We start from the raw sequence: 18,067 nt of genomic DNA, 5'->3' as shown, positions 1-18,067 counted from the left end.
CGGCGCTCTTTGGGTTGCGCTCTAATGTTTAGCGCTTAAACTATTTAAATCCAAACATAGAGCTATAATGCTCGGGGAAGGGGATACATAGATATTTTGGGTTTTTTTGCATAATTTACATAGTAATAGGGGAATAGGGGGTATAGGGAGTTACATAGTAAGAAGTTAGGGGTTAATATGAGTGGAAGAGGTGGATGAGGAGGGAAAACACTAAGTTTTATATGAAATCAACTTAGTTTAGGAAGTAGATCAAAATGAAAAGAATTTTACACAAGAAATGTGGCTCTTAAAGAAACAAGAACCAACATAAGACTTTGACTTCTTTCATGAACATAGGTAGTGTTGGGATGTTAGTGATGAGTGTGATGGGGGATAATCTGGAAGTTAGACATGCTTCATTGAGTTGCTGCAAAAACTGTTGAATAAGAGACCTGCACTGGCACCATGTTTTTCCTTTTGGTTAAGCCAGTGAACAGTCATAAATCATGCTTTTGCGACCCCATCTACCTACCCACTCTATTGCCTAGCATTTTTTTTTTCGTTACTCCAAGGAGGGTGCACTTAGACGTGCAGACCCTCATGTGCCTTTTCTTTTCCTTTGGCTTTTTCTTTTGATTTTCTATCTAAGGCTAGCCTTATTGCTTCCAAGGCCCCAGATTAAACAGTTGGGAACCTTCATTCTCTACCTAACTACTGGTCTGCCAAGATTAAACAGTTTGGACAGACCTCTTTCTCTATTCTACAACAGAAAATTGAATCATGGCATGATCCAGATTAGGCTGTTGGACCATCCATCCAAAATTCAGTCAACATCAAACTATGTACACATATTGCCTTCTCTTGAAAATATGGGATCTTTGCATCACCAAAGCAGAGCATATTTGGAACTTTCTTTGCCAATCATGAAATATGAAACCTATTGGTATAGGTATCTAACAGTGGCTCCACATGGGGATGGTTTTTCCATTCGAAAGACCAAGAACAGCAGGTCAGAATGCCTTGGCCCTTGACTTCTTTTACCAAAACTTGGAGTATTCCTCTTTGAAATCTCAAAACTGTGCTCTTCCCATCTTGGTAGATCTCTGAACTTATTTGCCTTTTGCTTATAACTTACAAAACTTGGGAAGCTGCATTTTTTACATGTTAACAGAAAGTAGTATATACACCTGAATATGTACAAAGGAGAATTAAGTTACAGACATGGATAGTAGTCAAAATAGTGCTTTAACATCCTGCCATTCACAGGACCTTCCTCCAGATCGGCTTCATCAAGACCTTTAAGAAAGTAAGTATTGTTTCCTTGCACTGCCTGAATAACAAATGGTCCTCTCCAAAGAGAATCGAATTTTCCATGTTTTCCTTTATCTTCCCTTCTTGAATCCCACTTGAGGACTTTGTCACCAATGTTGAAGTCTTCAGCCTTAGTCCTTCTATCAAAATCCTTCTTTAACTTTTCTTGTAAAACTTGAACTCTGCTATAAACTTGGTCTCTAGTTTGCTGCAAACATATTATTTGATTGATCCTTCTTTGCATGTCATTGGGCTCAGCTTGACTTTCTTGAAGAAGTTTCATAACAGGAACCCCTAGTGATGAAGGAAATTTGGCTTCTAATCCATAGACTAACTCATATGGGCTGACCCCAATAGATCTCTTGGTTGTTAGTCTATCTGCCCATAAGGCATTCACAAGCTTCTTATGCCAATTCTTCTTATTTTCTTCCAACACCTTCTTTATGATGTTTACAAGGCTTTTATTTGATGATTCCGCTAGGCCATTTCCTTGGGGATAGTATGCAGTAGAATGGCCCAAGGTAATGTGGAATTTGTGGCAGAAGTTCACCATCTTCTTGGATCTAAAAGCAGCAACATTGTCTGTTATGATCTTGTCAGGACAACCAAACCTAGAAAGGATATTGGTCTCAAGGAACTGAATAATAGTGGAATCATTGGCTTGTCTACATGGAACAACTTCAATCCATTTAGTAAAGTAGTCTGTGGCTGTTAGAATCCATCTATGTTGGCCTGAAGATGAGGGATGAATTTCCCCAATGAAATCCAAGCCCATTGTTGAAAAAGTCTCTCTGTTGCAATAGGCCTCAAAGGAAGTGGCAGCAACTTTCTCTTTCCCTCAAACACTTGGCATTTATGGCATGAGGTAGTGAAATTTTTAACATCAGAAAACAAAGTGGGCCAATAGTAACCAGCCCTTAGTATCTTATCCACAGTGGACTTCCAATACAAGTGTCCACCACAATCACCTGCATGAAATTCTTTCATGACATTGTTAGTCTCATTCTCAATTAAGCAGTTTAGCAATATACCCTCATGGTTTTTCCAAAGCAAATTGCCATCCATGACACAAAATCTTGAAGCTTTCATTTTTAGGAACCTGCATTTAGTTCTAGACAATCCTGGGGGAGCACACAGGTTTGCAACACATAACATATATCAGAATACCAAGGGGATTGTTCAAAGGCTACATTGATCTTTGGAGTCGCCAACTCCGGTTCATTGTCCAGTTGGTTAATGTCTAAGGCTTGGAAGTTTGCTTCTGTCATTAATTTGGCCAAACCTTGCCCTTTTATCAGTTTTGTAGGTTTTATTTCAATATCAAATTCCAAGATGTTGGCAATCCATTTTCCTCTTCTTCCCTCTAAGTTTTCTTGAGTGAGTATGTCTTTCATAATGGGACTTGGCACATAAGCTATAACATGGGAGTATAGGATGTAAATCCTAAAGTCTTTAATGGCCTTGACCAAAGCATAAGCTTGCTTCTCCATGATCTGATATTTCAAAGGTGCATCTCTAAGAGCTCTACTAAAGAAAGCAATGGGTTTTTCATTTCCTTGGTCATCTTTCTGTAATAAGACAGCAGCAATGGTATGCTGGGAGGCAAAAGAGAAAATGATAAATTCTCTGTCAAATTGAGGATTTGTTAAGACTGGGGTTTGGGTAAGGGCCAATTTTATAGCTTCAAAAGCTTGGTTTGCTTCTACTGTCCATTTCACTTTTGAATCCTTCTTTAGCATGTTATTTAGTAATCTGATCAATTCTGCTAAGTTTGGGATAAACCTCCTTAAGAAGTTAATCTTTCCCAAGAAAGCTTGTAATTCTTTGATGTTTCTTGGGTGGGGCATTTGTAAGATAGCTTGTATCCTGTCTGGGTCAATTCTAATGCCCTCTTTTGAAATGATATGCCCTAACAGCTTACCTTCTTCCAAACCAAATAGAGACTTCTTGGGATTCAAGGAAATTCCGTATTTCCTACATGTTAAGAATATCTGTCTCAAATGTTTCAAGTGTTCTTGGTCAGATTTTTAGAAAGGTGTGAGGTCATCTAAATAAATAACAAGGAAGTCATGAATCTCTTTGGCAAAAGCAATATCCATTGCTCTTTGAAATGTAGCCCCTGCGTTTTTCAATCCAAAAGGCATTTTTACATATTTGAAAGTTCCCCATGGGGTTGTGAATGCGGTTTTGTCTTGATCATCAGGGTGCACTAGGATCTGATTAAAGCCTGAGAATCCATCAAGTAATGAGATCCTTGAAGCTCCCACCACTCTTTGGAGAATGTGATCCATCTTAGGTAAGGGATAATTATCCTTGAGGGATACTTGGTTCAAATTCCTAAGATCAACACAAAGTCTGATCTCACCAGTTTTCTTTCTTGTGGGCACCAAATTTGAAATCCAGTCTGAAAACCTAATTGGTGCTATGATACCAGCTTTAAACATTTTTTGTACCTCTTTCTCAATTGAAGGGAGAAGCATAGGATTGATCCTTCTCAATTTTTGCTTGAATGGCTTTTGATTAGGCTTGAGAGGGATGGTGTGTTGGATAACAGAGGTGTCATAGGATTTTAAATCCTCATAACTCCATGCAAAGACATCTTGAAACTCTTTGAAGAGGTCAGTGTATTTAGGCTTCTGATTAGGAGGTAAAGATGCAAACAATTTTATTATCTTGGGCTTTTCAATAGTTTCAATGTTGCATTCTTCAATGGCAGCATTAAGGGGCTGCATTTTTGGTTTTCTAGGGACATCATTTGAGTCAAAAATGTCCTCCAATGGAGTTAGGCCTGTTGGAAGAAAATTGTTTTTTAGCTCTATGATTTCAGCCTCTGTACCAGCTACTGCATCAAAATGCAATTGTTTAAGTTCTTGTAACTTTTCCTTGTCAAAGTTTGTTGGACAAAGTATTTGGTTAGCTGTTTTGGGTGATACTTCTATTTGGTCCTGTTCACCTAGTGTTTGTGACTCACTTGCAGCATCTGTGTCAATGTTTAGTCCTGAAAATTCTTGCTGCAAAGTTAAGAAATTATTTATTTGTGTATCATCCTCAAACATTTGCCAGTCCTTGACATTGTTTGGGATAGATGGTCTGTGTTTTATCTCAGCTGTAAAACAATGCTTGGGTTTAAAAGGTAGTTTACAAGTACTTGCAAATGTGGCCAAACTATGAGCATGAAGATTATGGGTTCTAGAAATTTTAGTGATTTGAAATTCAGTGAAGGAATTTAGTATTTCAGCAGCAGCATACCTATAAGATCTCAGTCTTTTGTCATTAGTGACAAAATTCCCCTTTACTTGTTTGATAATTAGGTCTGAGTCTCCTAGGATTGAAACTTTTGTGGCTTGTAAGGATTTTACTAGTTTGAGGCCTAGTAAAAGAGCTTCATATTCTGCCATATTGTTGGTGCACCTGAAGTTTAGCCTATAGGCTCGGCCCTCTGCATGATTGCTTAGTTCATTATGAATCCACACCCCAGCTCCTGCCCCTAATTTGTTGACTGACCCATCAAATTCAAGGAACCATAGGACTTCTTGGTCAAGGGAAGAATTGTCAACTACTATGGGACTTGGCATCAACAACTTGAGATCTTGGCTTACACTTGGCTTTTCTTCTTGAACAGTTTTGTTTATTGATTGTTCAACCATTATTTCTAGAGGAGCAGTTTGTTCATTAATATCCTGATCTTGTTTGAGTGTCTTGGTTTCATCATCATTTGTAGGACCTGTATTATCATTGAAGAGAATATATGAGTCTATGTCAAAATGGACAGCATATATGGGAAAATTTTGAGGTTTTTCTTCACTGCTGACCATGTACTTCATGAGTGTTTCTCTGTATAGTCTCTTTGGTTGCCCAAAGACAGAGATGGTGGCATATGACATGTCTAACTGCAAGGAACCTTGGAGTTTAGGCCCCCATGATCTTGATAACAACATTCCATATTTGGGTGGGATATCAGCAACTACAACATCCATCAAGATTGTCTTATTGGGGTATTGGACAAGTGACACACAAAGATCCTTTATCAGGCCTAAAAACTTAACTTGACTGGAGTAAAATGAAAATAGGTCCTTATATGGTCTTGTAATATCTAGATTTAATCTTTCCATGACTGATTTGGGCATCAGGTTGTGGGAAGCACCTGAGTCAAACATTGCATTGTGTAATATCTTATCATGAACATGCAGGCTGACATAAAAAGGTAAGATTCCTGTAACTGCTGTCTTTCCATCAACCTCTGGGCTAAAAAGTAGTTCTGGAGTGTCATCCAATACGTTGACATCATCTTTGTTATGAGTAAGTTGAAGGGATCTCTTGATTTGTTGTTTATAGATGTTATGTTTAGCCAACTCTGAGAGAGGAATGGCTATCTTCAATTTTCCAATTTCAGCTTCTAAGTCAAAAGGTCTTTCAGATTGGGTCTTAGTGTTTTGGTTAACATCCCTTTCCCTTTCAATTGAATTTTTAGTGCCTTCCTCCTGATTCTCCTTTTGATCTTGAGGTTTGTCCTTTTTACTTATCTTTTGAGAAATATTGCTTGGATTATGCTGCAAGGGTGATGTATCCACTGGTTGTTGATTTGAGGGAGATGCTTCAGTTATTTCTTCAACTGTTACTTCATTTGTGATTGGATCAGTTTTGTCAATTGGCTCTGTGACAATAGCTTTCTTAGGCTGTGGGGTGTCCTTTGTTTTGTCTGGCTGTGTCACATTTATTGTCCTACTTCTCAATTTATATTGCTTATGAACTTCAAAAACAGTTGTATCATAGCCTTGTTTGAAATCAAATGACTCACCTGATTTGGTTTGGAATTGCTTGATATCATCATCCTCATGATCTTCTTGTGTTAAAAAGACTTGATTTTCACCATCCAAACCCATTAGATTAATGTGAGGGTCCTCATTGGGTCCACTAGATGTGGAAGCCTCAGCATAATTCTCTTGGAAAGGGGGTCTGATATGTTGGTCAGGATCAGTTCTTCCAACATTGGGATTTTGATTCTTTCTGAAGTTTTGGTTTCTTATATTGCTTGTTTGTCCTTCCCATGATAACTTTCTTTCTATGGTTTCCACTCTGTCCCCAAGTCTATCCATACCTTTGATAATTGCATCTAACTTCTGTTCAAATGCTAAGGGTTCTTCCTTAAAGGTAGTTCTTCTTTCAGTTCTTGCCCTATTTCTCTTGGCAATCAAATTTGCCTCTACACTTACTGCTATGTCCTGCATGTCTGCCAAAGTTGCAGGGGCTCTTTCTCTTAATTGATATGCCATATCAGCATCAAACCCATCAGGGAACTTAATTAATGCTAAATCAGGTGGGGGTCTAAGATTTTGGGGAATGGCATTGTAAATGGTGTTAAATCTAGTGCAATAGTCCAAGACAGTTTCTTGTGGACCTCTTTTTATGGTGTCATATTCAGATAAAATGTGTAGAGGGTCTTTTTTCTTTTCCCATCTGTTCAGGAAGGACTGATACAGGGCACCCGAATTAGCTATGGAATTTGCAGCCAAAGCTCTGAACCATGTTCTTACTTCACCTGTCAGACTTTGCACAAAAATTTTCATTCTCACATCATCATCATCTATCTCATAGTTTTCGAAGTAATCTTGCATTTTCTTGGTATGCTGTAAGGCAGTGTATGTACTGGTTCCATCAAAATAATTTATTTTACCTTGGTAATCCTGAGGCATGGCCCCAGGATTGTTAGGCAACTGAAGGGGCGCATAACGATTAGCCATATTTGGTGGGATAAGTGGGACAACTGGAATAACAGGAACCACGATAGCAGTTTGAGTGTTAGGTGTTGACAATATGTTTTGAGAAGTGGATGATGAAGAGGGGGAGGAATGAGTTGTATGGAGGTGAACAGTTGGTTTAGAAGGGGTGGGAATAAAACTATGTTGAACTGCCTCAGGGCTAGATTCAGGAGATTGCTCTGGTTCCTTTTGGCTCTTATGAGTTTTATGGATCAAATTTGGGTTATCGAAAACAGGAGGAGGATTCGGGTCAGGAGTTGACCTGGTATGCCTAGTTTTCCTTTTAGGAGCCAGCTTCTGAACTTCTTTTTGGTATTTTTAGGATATTTTTAGAACTATTTCAAGGGACTGCTCAAGCTATTTTAGAACCACTGTCTAGAGACAGACAACAGTTGAAAATATGTTCATTCCCCAGCGGAGTCGCCAATTATGTTAACACCCAGGTTGTTCCCTTTGACTCCTGAGGGAATACGGCCGGGGTAACCACTAACCAAGCTTTGGATTATAGGTTCTAGCCTACCTATAATCAGAGAGGGCTCTCTCTTTAAGATTTATCTCTGTTTTGTGAAGGTTTTAGGCTAGTTATGAGTTCAGTTTTTGTTTAAGGTTTTGGTTGAATGATGTCTTTTAGTACCTAAAATGAGATCTTCAGACAGTTTTAGTCCATTGGGCAATGGAGTCTATGGCTGTAGGTTGTTTGAAACGTTGAGTGGGATTGTCTAAACTGCAGGGCCATTTAAATATTCCATGGAACAAACTTAAAATTGTGGTGAAAAAATATGATTAGTCAGTGGAAGGCAATTAAGAATTTTCCGCTAAACTGGTGGTGTGAGAAAGAGATATATTGCACAGGAGCAGGCTTGAATTCCTAAACAATGATCATTGTGAAAATTATAGTCTAAAGGTGCAGCAATTAAGAATTACACTATCATAACTATAACTAAGGAAAACATTCATAACAGCATAGATTGAGTCCAGGGTATTCCATGAATAAATCCTGAAGCTATTCTTTTTCTTTGCTATTAAACTGCAGAACATAGAACATGAATGGGTTATGAAGGAATGAAACACATAATGAAAAGGTTAAAGAAAACTTATTGTGTCATGAAATAAACAGGGATCCTGTAACATTCGGCAAGCACACCACAACGCATCAAACAACCCAAAACTTTCAAAATTCCATCCGCTCTTTGTATTAAACTCTGAACATTTACAACATAGGATGTCTTCAAGAGAAAAAATCAACCACCCGCAAGCTTATGCGAGGGGGAATATATACAATCGGTTATACAAAAATATCTGAACCGCTGAGTCACTTGATAAATAAATACGCTCAACAACTTTACGGAATAATAGATAAGGAAGTTATTGCTGCTGTAAATACAAAATGAATACTCTTTAATTCTGTCAGAAGTGCTTTTGACCTTTGGAGGCCACTGAGTCGGTTGAGCGTTCTGTATTAATGCTGAATGATGTGTCTTTATGGCTTTGTCATGCTGTAGCTTTCTCGGCCCTGTCATCTGTAGCTGTCAGTGTTGCTTTAGTGGCCGACTTGGTTTGCTGAGTTGGCTCAGTCCATTCTTCTTCAGGCATACTGAATGCATCAAATTATTCTGAACATAATGACTTATGTTTTTTGATGAAAAAACTTGATGAAAGGCTCTTGTTTACAGTATCAACTGTATCATTCTGGTCCGCCATTCCTGTGTGGGCAATTGATGTCTCAGAATTGCATCTAAGGTTTCATCTGCCTCTGTATATTTGTAGAAGTTTGGAGGCACTTCAAACAAATGTTTGATTTCATTCATAATGAAAAATAAGTTCTCTACTCTATCATAGAGACTTTGCCTAGATGCTGGCCCTGTTTCTTCTGAGGTACTTGGTCTTACAGTGATCTGATTGGTGGCAAATGTATTGACCATTTTTGCATAGTTCTCATGTGATAGTAGCCTCCCTGCGCTGTTCAGTAAGCCTGGAAGGCCTCTGCTTTGTAATGCTGCAAACTTATCCATGAATTTGTTTACTTCTGTTTGCATGTCCTGGCTTCTTCTTTCCAATGTTTGTACCAGGCTTCTCAATGTAAGGACCCTCTTTATCAGCAGGATGGTCTCAGTTCTATTGGGGATTCCTATTGCTGCCAGTTGAGGACCTGTACGGTTATTGAGAACGTTGATCATTCTATTGGCTATCTCAGGCATATTGCCTAGAGATGCCCTTGCTCTTTGGACTTCCTTGTGTGCTTTGCCTATGAGCTCCATTTGCTCATGAATAGTCTCTATATACTGCCATTGATCTGTTATTGATTGGCCAATGTTGGCCCATAAAACTGTCTTGACCTCAGCCACCACTTTGTCAAGGGTGAGCTCTTTCTCTAGCTCCTTTATATTCTCCTTGAGAGCCTTCACTTCTCTTCCTTTTTCAGCTATACTTTGCTTAGATTTGTCATATTTTTCATTCAGCTTAGCTAAATTCTCCTTGGCTTCATTTAGCTCTGCCATCTGGGCTTCCAGGGCTTGAATCTCATTCATCAGCTTCTGCATGTCAAGGCTTGGAGCCTGCTCTGATGTTGGTGCTGGTGCTGATGTAGATGGCGTTGTTTGAGTTGTCTGCTCTGTAGGAGGAGCAGTAGTTTGAGGGGGTTCCTCAAGGTTGATTATTTGTGGAGGGGGCTGAGATGTATGGCCTCCTTCCTTCTGTTGTAGGGCTGCCTGCAGTGCAGCCTCTGTCTCTCCCAATTTGTCTTCTGTTTGGACCAGTTGCTTATACAGTGACATCAGCATGGTGGTTACATCCTGGTCCTTTCTTTGCTGAGCAACCTCTTTTGTTTGAGGGTGAAGAGTTGCTGGGATCTTAATCATTTTTCTCAATGCTGCCATATCTGCATCTCTTATTTTTAACAGCGCTTGTATAGCTTTGGTATCCTTGGGATCATGCCCAAGCTCTATAATGATATCCTCCAATGCTTTGATTCGGTTGTCTTTTGCCTGAGAGGATGCTTTCTCCAACTCAAGTTGGGCAGCTGTATTGTTTAGGCTGTTTTCCAACCTATGTGCCAAGAAAGTTTTATTCGCAAGTGTTGAGTACACCATCTCACCCGTTTGCTTGTGAAGTTCTATTTGGTCCATAGGGTGGATGTCTTTTGCAAGGACCTCAAGGTTGGTCCTTATATAGTCTGCAGCTGACTGCGGCTACAGCATGGTCAGCATGAAATGACTCATGGTCATTTTTCCCTCTGCTATGTCATAAGCTAACATAAGTCTCTGCTGGTTTGTAGGGGCCATCTTGAGCAAGTGGTTGTAGAGCTGCATCCTAAGTGGCTCATTCCTCTTTTTGATATCAATAAATTGTTGTTTGATGCCCGTTTCAGCTCTCCTTTGCTGGCTTGAGGCGCTGACTTCTCCTCCAACTGTTCTTTCTTGTTCCTGCTGAAAGGAACTTGCAGATGCCTCCATACTTGGTGGGCCCATGCCCAAAGATTGCCCCATAGGCATTTCTTCTTCTGAAAGGGGATTTAGTCTCTGTCTTTTCTCCCCTTGAGTTGTGGATGTGGTGAGGGGAGTTTCCTGGTCTCTATCCCTCTTTCGGTTTCTGTCTTCATTCTGCGGAGTTTGGAGCACCGAGGCCTCCACTGTCGTTTCTTGCCTAGGAGGCACAGTTTCTTGAGCCTGTTGCCCAGTGGATATTGGGGCCTCAGCTGTTTGTTCTTGCTGTATTGGCTGCTCTTCTTGTTGCTGTTCTTTCTGCTGTTCTTCTGCATGAGGTGGCTGTTCTTGCTCCATCTGCTTCTCTTTACCTTTGCTGGAAGCCTGATAAGTTGCTTTGGCTGCTTGCTGATGTGCTGTAGAAGATGAGGCCACTGCTCCAAGTTGCCTTTGATAGGAGGAGGAAACCTGCCCACAAGTTTCCAAGTCAGCCTCTTTTTCAATATTCTTTGCCTCTCTTTTTAGCATTTTCTCTCTAGTAATTGCCTCTTCTAGAGTGCCCTCTTTCCAACTTAATAAATTGGCATATTTCTCAATATGAGGCAAACTGATGTGGTCATAGCTACCCAATCTATATTTTACCCTCCTGAGAGAAATGAAATGGTTAGGGTCATAAGGTACCCAACGGAAACTAGTTTGCAACTGGAGGGCTTGTAGCATGCCATCTGCTTCCTTCCATCCCTCCTCCCTTATGTTGTAAAGAAAAGGGCCTAGCTGGTTCCTTACCTTTAGTTGCACTTTCTTGTTTTTACTATGGAAATGGACCTGGTCTGCATTTCCAAACTGTCTGAAATACTCCAAGGCAAATAGTCTCATAGGGACATATCTTGGCAGCCTATAAGGGTTCAACTCACAGCCATATATTCTGATTACTGTATGGTGTTGGTAAAAGTACCAATCACCAATGCTGTAGGCCTTCGAGAGATGGAGTATTCTTTGCATCTCATCGGTCAATCTCGGAGGAGGGACACCAAATAACAAGGTCATAGCTGGATGAATGAAGAGGTCTATGAATTCACAGTATGTGTATGGTGAACAGGAGGTGTGATGAAAAACTGAAGTCCAAAATACTACAGACCTTGGATTTCCCTGGGCATCAAGTTTCTTGAGAGGAATAGGGAAACTGTCAGGTTGATAAAATAAGAACAAATGATAGATGTATGAGGTGTATCTAAACATCTTCTCCCTCTCTAGATTCATCAGTTGCTCATGAATCTTATTGGCAATGTATTCAGCATAGTCATAGTGTACAGCAGGAGGCTTTCCAGGAGAAAATATGGACAGCATGGCCATAATGGTGTCATCAACATCCTCAATTCCCTTGTACCCCAGGACATAACTGATCAAGTCCACAAGCATTTTTCCCAAGTCATTGAGATATGGATTTCCAATAGGAGGTGTTCTCACAGCTTCAGAGCTTGGCTCAATAAATAACTGATTAATCTTGATGACCTGGGCACTGGACAACTTGCCCCCCTTGTTTAATAAGTCCATCATGGAGAGAGGAGTCAATGGTCTTGCAGTGTGAAAGTGCAGCATCTCATTTATGGCCTCAGGGGTGATATGGAACAAAACTGAACCTGTGGGACTGAGAACAGCTCTTTGACATGGATCATAGCATTCACAACATCTATGGATCAAGTCTGGAAGGGGATTGACTTGAGGAAGGTTAAAAATGGGCAAATTGGAGTCCCAAATTCCTAAAATATCAGCTCCACTGAGGTGTTGAGCCTTTAACTCATTCAGCATATGGATGTTAAATTTGGAATTCATTGAGAATGTCTCTATCATCTGATAATCTTTATCACCCAGGGCCTTCCATTCTAACTCTCTCTGTGGGGCATTCAGAGGTGGGACATTTAATGCTACTTGTGTTTCCATGGCTAATTAGGACTCTGATTTGTACTGGAACTAGTGTTACTGGACAGAGCAACACAGAGGGGTATTTTGCGAGAGAGAGGCGAATTGCAGAGGAAAAGAGGGTAACTGGTAGTGAAAACAATTGAAATACTGCAAAGAGGATTGATAGAGCAAATGCTAGGACTAGTAAAACTGTCTTCACGGTGAATTAGTGCAGCACGGGTCTTAAGTTCACGAATGCGCGAACTGACTGTGAATGTAGGAAAATTTGTCTAAATGCGGGTTCTGCATAGAACTGAAAATAAAGCTGGTCACCGGGGATTTGCTGGTAAATACACTGTTCTTCACTCTTTTTAAGCTAGCTTTGGAGAATTATGGACAAAACCAGGCGCGCAGGGAATGATTTGGATAAATACCTTGTGAATTGCCGGCAATGGTTACAAATGCAGGTGGATTGGAAGCGCCCACGGTCTTTGTATCGATTTCTGATGGTTGGCGGCAGAATGGTCGTAATTCGCATGCAGAAGGGAGCAATAGTTCTTTAGGCAAAAGTGACAAAAACATGATTTTTGGCGAAAATATGGACTTTTTGGGTCATTGGCGCTTTTTTCGGATGACGTCAGCATGACGTCATCAGGTGGGGTCGAGTACGGAAGGATGACATGGCGGCCTGTGAGTGGTCCACGGGGACTGGTGAGGTGGCGGACAGGTCAGAGCATTGGCGGATGGGGGCGCTGATGCGGCGGCGAGGTGGCATGACGTGGGCATGACTGGTCAGCGGAAAACCGGAAGTGGTAAGCGGTAAGATCTTGGACCACTCTGGATACGGTCGCGGTATTGTCAGAGGGTGGCCTGAACAAATTTGGGAGTGACGTGTGGCAAAGGCCTGACGTCACCCTCTGACAATTTCTCGGGAGGTAACTTTCGGTCATCGGGGCCGACCCGATATGGATATGGGCCGTCGGATGGGAAAGCCCAGATCCGACGGTCGACGGGTCAATAAGATGGCAGGACAATACGGCAGCGGGCGGAGGTAATAAAATAATATTATTTGGTGAAATACGTGCCCGGCGAAACATTACAAAAGTGGGTTTTTTAACTGTGTTACGGGTAAAATGGGTTATGCACAGGTTTATTTACAAAACCAAATTAAGGTTATTAATCCAAGCAGATCTTGGATTAATCCCAGGATTAATTTATCGGCGCTCTTTGGGTCGCGCTCTAATGTTTAGCGCTTAAACTATTTAAAGCCAAACATAGAGCTATAATGCTCAGGGAAGGGGATACATAGATATTTTGGGTTTTTTTGCATAATTTACATAGTAATAGGGGAATAGGGGGTATAGGGAGTTACATAGTAAGAAGTTAGGGGTTAATATGAGTGGAAGAGGTGGATGAGGAGGGAAAACACTAAGTTTTATATGAAATCAACTTAGTTTAGGAAGTAGATCAAAATGAAAAGAATTTTACACAAGAAATGTGGCTTTTAAAGAAACAAGAACCAACATAAGACTTTGACTTCTTTCATGAACATAGGTAGTGTTGGGATGTTAGTGATGAGTGTGATGGGGGATAATCTGGAAGTTAGACATGCTTCATTGAGTTGCTGCAAAAACTGCTGAATAAGAGACCTGCACTGGCACCATGTTTTTCCTTTGGTTAAGCCAGTGAACAGTCATAAATCATGCTTCTGCGACCCCATCTACCTACCCACTCTATTGCCTAGCATTTTTTGTTACTCCAAGGAGGGTGCACTTAGACTTGCAGACCCTCATGTGCCTTTTCTTTTCCTTTGGCTTTTTCTTTTGATTTTCTATCTAAGGCTAGCCTTATTGCTTCCAAGGCCCCAGATTAAACAGTTGGGAACCTTCATTCTCTACCTAACTACTGGTCTGCCAAGATTAAACAGTTTGGACAGACCTCTTTCTCTATTCTACAACAGAAAATTGAAACATGGCATGATCCAGATTAGGCTGTTGAACCATCCATCCAAAATTCAGTCAACATCAAACTATGTACACATATTGCCTTCTCTTGAAAATATGGGATCTTTGCATCACCAAAGCAGAGCATATTTGGAACTTTCTTTGCCAATCATGAAATATGAAACCTATTGGTATAGGTATCTAACAGTGGCTCCACATGGGGATGGTTTTTCCATTTGAAAGACCAAGAACAGCAGGTCAGAATGCCTTGGCCCTTGACTTCTTTTACCAAAACTTGGAGTATTCCTCTTTGAAATCTCAAAACTGTGCTCTTCCCATCTTGGTAGATCTCTGAACTTATTTGCCTTTTGCTGATAACTTACAAAACTTGGGAAGCTGCATTTTTTACATGTTAACAGAAAGTAGTATATACACCTGAATATGTACAAGGGAGAATTAAGTTACAGACATGGATAGTAGTCAAAATAGTGCTTTAACATCCTGCCATTCACAGGACCTTCCTCCAGATCGGCTTCATCAAGACCTTTAAGAAAGTAAGTATTGTTTCCTTGCACTGCCTGAATAACAAATGGTCCTCTCCAAAGAGAATCGAATTTTCCATGTTTTCCTTTATCTTCCCTTCTTGAATCCCACTTGAGGACTTTGTCACCAATGTTGAAGTCTTCAGCCTTAGTCCTTCTATCAAAAGCCTTCTTTAACTTTTCTTGTAAAACTTGAACTCTGCTATAAACTTGGTCTCTAGTTTGCTGCAAACATATTATTTGATTGATCCTTCTTTGCATGTCATTGGGCTCAGCTTGACTTTCTTGAAGAAGTTTCATAACAGGAACCCCTAGTGATGAAGGAAATTTGGCTTCTAATCCATAGACTAACTCATATGGGCTGACCCCAATAGATCTCTTGGTTGTTAGTCTATCTGCCCATAAGGCATTCACAAGCTTCTTATGCCAATTCTTCTTATTTTCTTCCAACACCTTCTTTATGATGTTTGCAAGGCTTTTATTTGATGATTCCGCTAGGCCATTTCCTTGGGGATAGTATGCAGTAGAATGGCCCAAGGTAATGTGGAATTTGTGGCAGAAGTTCACCATCTTCTTGGATCTAAAAGCAGCAGCATTGTCTGTTATGATCTTGTCAGGACAACCAAACCTAGAAAGGATATTGGTCTCAAGGAACTGAATAATAGTGGAATCATTGGCTTGTCTACATGGAACAGCTTCAATCCATTTAGTAAAGTAGTCTGTGGCTGTTAGAATCCATCTATGTTGGCCTGAAGATGAGGGATGAATTTCCCCAATGAAATCCAAGCCCCATTGTTGAAAAGGTCTCTCTGTTGCAATAGGCCTCAAAGGAAGTGGCAACAACTTTCTCTTTCCCTCAAACACTTGGCATTTATGGCATGAGGTAGTGAAATTTTTAACATCAGAAAACAAAGTGGGCCAATAGTAACCAGCCCTCAGTATCTTATCCACAGTGGACTTCCAATACAAGTGTCCACCACAATCACCTGCATGAAATTCTTTCATGACATTGTTAGTCTCATTCTCAATTAAGCAGTTTAACAATATACCCTCATGGTTTTTCCAAAGCAAATTGCCATCCATGACACAAAATCTTGAAGCTTTCATTTTTAGGAACCTGCATTTAGTTCTGGACAATCCTGGGGGAGCACACAGGTTTTGCAACACATAACATATATCAGAATACCAAGGGGATTGTTCAAAGGCTACATTGATCTTTGGAGTCGCCAGCTCTTCATTGTCTAGTTGGTTAATGTCTAAGGCTTGGAAGTTTGCTTCTGTCATTAATTTGGCCAAACCTTGCCCTTTTATCAGTTTTGTAGGTTTTATTTCAATATCAAATTCCAAGATGTTGGAAATCCATTTTCCTCTTCTGCCCTCTAAGTTTTCTTGAGTGAGTATGTCTTTCACAATGGGACTTGGCACATAAGATATAACATGGGAGTATAGGATGTAAATCCTAAAGTCTTTAATGGCCTTGACCAAAGCATAAGCTTGCTTCTCCATGATCTGATATTTCAAAGGTGCATCTCTAAGAGCTCTACTAAAGAAAGCAATGGGTTTTTCATTTCCTTGGTCATCTTTCTGTAATAAGACAGCAGCAATGGTATGCTGGGAGGCAAAAGAGAAAATGATAAATTCTCTGTCAAATTGAGGATTTGTTAAGACTGGGGTTTGGGTAAGGGCCAATTTTATACCTTCAAAAGCTTGGTTTGCTTCTACTGTCCATTTCACTTTTGAATCCTTCTTTAGCATGTTATTTAGTAATCTGATCAATTCTGCTAAGTTTGGGATAAACCTCCTTAAGAAGTTAATCTTTCCCAAGAAAGCTTGTAATTCTTTGATGTTTCTTGGGTGGGGCATTTGTAAGATAGCTTGTATCCTGTCTGGGTCAATTCTAATGCCATCCTTTGAAATGATATGCCCTAACAGCTTACCTTCTTCCAAACCAAATAGAGACTTCTTGGGATTCAAGGAAATTCCGTATTTCCTACATGTTAAGAATATCTGTCTCAAATGTTTCAAGTGTTCTTGGTCAGATTTGAGAAAGGTGTGAGGTCATCTAAATAAATAACAAGGAAGTCATGAATCTCTTTGGCAAAAGCAATATCCATTGCTCTTTGAAATGTAGCCCCTGCGTTTTTCAATCCAAAAGGCATTTTTACATATTTGAAAGTTCCCCATGGGGTTGTGAATGCGGTTTTGTCTTGATCATCAGGGTGCACTAGGATCTGATTAAAGCCTGAGAATCCATCAAGTAATGAGATCCTTGAAGCTCCCACCACTCTTTGGAGAATGTGATCCATCTTAGGTAAGGGATAATTATCCTTGAGGGATACTTGGTTCAAATTCCTAAGATCAACACAAAGTCTGATCTCACCAGTTTTCTTTCTTGTGGGCACCAAATTTGAAATCCAGTCTGAAAACCTGATTGGTGCTATGATACCAGCTTTAAACATTTTTTGTACCTCTTTCTCAATTAAAGGGAGAAGCATAGGATTGATCCTTCTCAATTTTTGCTTGAATGGCTTTTGATTAGGCTTGAGAGGGATGGTGTGTTGGATAACAGAGGTGTCATAGGATTTTAAATCCTCATAACTCCATGCAAAGAAATCTTGAAACTCTTTGAAGAGGTCAATGTATTTAGGCTTCTGATCAGGAGGTAAAGATGCAGACAATTTTATTATCTTGGGCTTTTCAATAGTTCCAATGTTGCATTCTTCAATGGCAGCATTAAGGGGCTGCATTTTTGGTTTTCTAGGGACATCATTTGAGTCAAAAATGTCCTCCAATGGAGTTAGGCCTGTTGGAAGAAAATTGTTTTTTAGCTCTATGATTTCAGCCTCTGTACCAGCTACTGCATCAAAATGCAATTGTTTAAGTTCTTGTAACTTTTCCTTGTCAAAGTTTGTTGGACAAAGTATTTGGTTAGCTGTTTTGGGTGATACTGCTGTTTGGTCCTGTTCACCTAGTGTTTGTGACTCACTTGCAGCATCTGTGTCAATGTTTAGTCTTGAAAATTCTTGCTGCAAAGTTAAGAAATTATTTATTTGTGTATCATCCTCAAACATTTGCCAGTCCTTGACATTGTTTGGGATAGATGGTCTGTGTTTTATCTCAGCTGTAAAACAATGCTTGGGTTCTAGAAATTTTGGTGATTTGAAATTCAGTGAAGGAATTTAGTATTTCAGCAGCAGCGGACCTATAAG

The sequence above is a fragment of the Pinus tabuliformis genome, chromosome 2_1, assembly GCF_031772625.1.
Source record: "Pinus tabuliformis cultivar Carrire ecotype Pingquan chromosome 2_1, CPIR1, whole genome shotgun sequence".
Lineage (NCBI taxonomy): Eukaryota > Viridiplantae > Streptophyta > Pinopsida > Pinales > Pinaceae > Pinus > Pinus tabuliformis.
The sequence above is the reverse complement of the archived record's forward strand: the minus strand, read 5'-3'. Positions refer to the sequence as shown.